We start from the raw sequence: 4,230 nt of genomic DNA, 5'->3' as shown, positions 1-4,230 counted from the left end.
CTGGTCTCCTTGTACCTATTTTTAGCACGGTGTGAGTAACGAAAAAGCAAGCAAAAGAGTTGTTAAATTTTGTCATGTCAAAATGAACCATTTTTGCCCAAGGGCAGGTAAAATGTCATGGAGAAATATTTTTTGTAGCTATCCTACCCTAGATTTCGGCTCTGTGAATATTTTGATATTCTTTAATGTATTGATTTTATTTCACTCAAGCTCAGCGTAAATTTTCAGCTTAGCAAAGCTGGTTGTAAATAAATGAATGGAAAATGTACACTTAAAATAACAAGACTTTTTCATCAAATTAAGACATTTCGGAGATAATCAGCAGTTTTCATGGGAAAAAATAAAGAAAGAAGATGTTTTTGCAATTTGAAAAATAGAATACTTGAAAATGTACCAGTCATAGGACTGAAAGCACTAAAAGAGAGCCCATAGAGCAACAGAATGAAATAACAGCTATGTAATGAAGAACCAGATAAATACAGCATGTCAGCCCAGAGATACTTTGTATGGGCTCCAGCCTGGCATGTTTTGTTCACCAAGGTTTGGTCATTTATTGTGTTTGTGGGATAAAATAACAATATTGGGCCCAAGGTGAGAGTTTTTAAACTATTATCGTTACCTGTTTAGGTGCTGAACATGTGAATATTTATGCATACGTATAATTTACCTACTACAAGGAGCCCTGCTAATCGGGGAGTGGTGGCTTGTTGCAGTGAAGTTACTCACAGGACTGCTGCTCTCACCCCAAGCGCTTCCCCATCCCACAGGGTGCTCCCGGGGGGGAATTTCTTCTGTGGCTGCAAATGCAGCCGGCAATGCCATGGGCTTCAGCTCAGCCAGGTCTGGGTCTCTTCCTGGAGGGTTGAGCTGACTCCTCGCCATCACAGTCATCCCACTCTTCCGCCTCCTTCTCACGTGCAGTATTAGCACATGCGGTTGCGTCGATGTTGCCAAAACTGCATCAATGGAGCTGGAAATGGTTGTGTTGGTGTTTCAGAAAATTAACATATTTTTTGTTGGTGGTGCCAATAACGGGGGAAAAAGGGGGTTAGTGGGCCAGTTTCATCCCAGTGCAGTTGCTTTTATGAACTTGGCCCGGGATTTTGTGAACAGCCTATTTTTGCATTAAGATTCCATAAAGGATTTTTGTTAAGCTTTTGGTGGCTTGTTTATTCAAATTAAGCCCTGATTAACTTAAGAAGCTTTCTTTGGCATTTAATAGTTTATCAGAGTAAAAGATTACACTGCCAAACCACACACAGATTTGTAACACGGCTGTATCTGAGGTAGTAAAATTTGCTATGATGTTTCTGTTTCACTTACTGCGCAGAAAGCACTTTATCAGAAAAAGACTTAAGGCACTTTTATTGTCAGTGTCATATGGAGAAGTGGAGGAGCTTGTGAGTATAAGGTTAACAGCCTGTTTGTATGTGGCTTATGGTGTTGGCATTTGTTGTCTGTCTGTCTACATGTAAAAGAGACTCGGGCCTGTAGGCATGTGCTGATAATAATGTGAGTTGGGTAGTAACTGGTAAAAAAAAAAGGAAAAACAGATGGAAAGTTCTCTGACTGTATTTACTGTTTCAATGTAGAATGGGTTAAGCAAAGTTCCGTAAGACAGTAAGACTTCATGCATATGGTAAATGTGTTTTAAGCCTCTCATTTCCCTGAATACGAGCATGCAGGTACCAGTAGTGGCAGCCCCCTGCGGTCACTGAGCTCTTGCTGGATACAGAAGTGACCCCAGGGACGGACCAGGCCTGTGAAATGGTAGGTTACAGCCTGGCACCCTTTGGCACTAGCCTCTTAATATAAAATACAAACCTCAGTATCTACAGTAGAGCTGGGTGACTGCTTTTCATCAATATTCTCTATGTGAGAGTGAATAGGCTTCCTTTGAGTTTATGCCTTATTTATATAACTTTTTCTCAGGAACCTTGCAAGCAGAAAAAAAAGAGAAAGCGAGAGCCTAGAAAGTGTTTCTGCCCCATTAGGCAAATATAATCTGTGACCTATGTCCGTTCAAAACTGTTCATATCACAGGTATCAGAAACTATTGAAAATAGTTTAGCAGCTAACTAAAGAAGAGAAAGAAAGAATTGTTGAATCTTGAACAACATCCACTGAATGAGTGTCTCAGATGAGATGGAAAAGAAGTGGTTGAATTAATTATCCATTACTAAATATTTGCTCAGCTTTATCCTTCACAGGAAAAAAACATTTGAAGTACTGTGGAGATTCGGGGAGAAAATTACGCTGGCTAAATAAACCCATGTAATAATGTAATCTATTGAAATAAGAAAAGCTGTATTTTTGCAGGCTTCTAAATTAAGTGGAAAAAAAAGTATTGAATAGACCTGTATATCAAAAACTGAATAGATAAACACACATCAGTTCCTGATAACTAAGAGTGAGCATATTCATCACCAGATTTGGTTGGTTGGTTTAGCTGGCTGTTTCGTACTTTAATATCTTCCATGGCTTAATCCTTTTCCACCTGCTTACTTTTCCACCCCTCAGGTGTCCTGGTTGTCTGCTGGTACTGTTAAAATGGGTGCCTGGTAAGAGATGTCCCTCTGAGCACTGTCGCCAGGGTTGTCAGAAGACACTGGGAAGCTCACTGTAAAGCACCATGCAAAAGCATGTTTGCAAAGACGCCATAAGGTATGCGTTACTGGAGCCATGCTGCCCTCAGCAGCATCGCTGCTGCACAAGATCCCACTGACCTGTGGAAAGCTGTTGAAAACAGAAGTCCCTTCCCAACGGGTTGGCCAGGAGCAGCCACTTTTTCCCAGGGGCTGCACTTTTTGGGAGGCTCCTTGTACAGGTGGCTCTGCCATGAGAAGCAGCTCTCCCAGCGAGGGTCAGGGTGAAGCTGGTGGGGCCACAGGAGGACTCTGAGTGTGTTTTGGTACTGCAGTACCGGCTCCTGTCCTGTTGTGAGCAGGGGATGGCTGATCTGTAGCAATAAGGTTTGCACAAGAGCGGGCAACTCCAGGGTGGCCCTTCACACTTTTGGGGCATTTGCCAGCTTCTGAGCACATTGGTTGGTTGGAGGGTGCTGGGTCTGCTTATAGCAGCACAAAAACTGAGCATCGGCCTCCAGGAGGCCCATGGAGAAATTACTGTTAATGGGTCATATGAGATCTCTTCTGAGAGAGGGATGGGCTTGGTGGAGAGCTGGAAAGGTCTCCTCCAGGGACCCTACAGGAGTTCAGCAACCTAGACCAAGCTCCTTTTGGTTTTGCATTAGTTTCCCATTCACTCAGCTGAAATGCCTTATGTCAGAAAGTAAAATCTGAATGAAGTTGGGTGAAGATGTCAGCAGGCAGCAGCATCCTAGGAGGAGACACAGGCAGGAGCAGGGTCTGAGCTTGGTGCCACCAGGTTCGTGCTGGTGGGCTCCGGTTAGCATTCCTGCTGGAGAGCGGCCGGTGGTGGTATAGTCATTTCCCTGCAAGCCACCTGAAGTAGGTGTTCACTTAAGCAGGCAGGTACTTGCTTTTTAAAATGCTGTGAAATCGTACTGTGGCTGGACTGGTCTCTGAGCGATTGGCAATCCAGCCTCTGTTGTAGACCCAAACTAACTAAACCAGCCCTGCTTTAATAGGTCATTTTAGGAGGAAAGGAAGGAGTCCTGAGCGTGAAGGCATTTCTGCTGGTCAGTTTTTTATCCAGGACTGCAGTCAGGGTTTAGCAAATTACTTGGCATCCTGTATTTCACAAAAAGGAAACTGTACAACACCACAGAGCCACAGCCCTGCAGTCTACCCCCTGCAGCACCTTAAAGACCACCCTCACCCCCACCCCCCCCAATTAGTCCTCAACAGGTGTTGCAGCTTCTGATAAAAAGGCATGTGTTTAGTGGTGTTGAACAGAACAAATGCAAGTATATTTTGCCTTTTCTCACTCTACAGATCTGCCTGTGCTGCCACTAAACTTGAGACACTACCAGTAGGAACAGAAATCAGATTTCATGCACCTAACAACCCGTAATGCCCTCCTGCTAGTTATTAACAATCCAAAGTAGCTCTTGAGCTGTAAGCAAGCAGTCTGAGCTCTGGGCCCAGAGGGGAAGCTAGGGAGCTGTTTTCTGGAAATGTAAGTAGCTCAGACACCCGCTCTGTAGGAAGAAAAATCACAATAACCTCTTTTCCTCTCCTCCTCTCTCTCCCACTCACCATTACTAATTTATCCTGATGGTAATGGCTCCTATTTGCTCTAAGCAGA

The sequence above is a fragment of the Strix aluco genome, chromosome 10 (genome assembly GCF_031877795.1).
Source record: "Strix aluco isolate bStrAlu1 chromosome 10, bStrAlu1.hap1, whole genome shotgun sequence".
NCBI classification, from domain to species: domain Eukaryota; kingdom Metazoa; phylum Chordata; class Aves; order Strigiformes; family Strigidae; genus Strix; species Strix aluco.
This window is presented reverse-complemented; position numbering follows the sequence as displayed.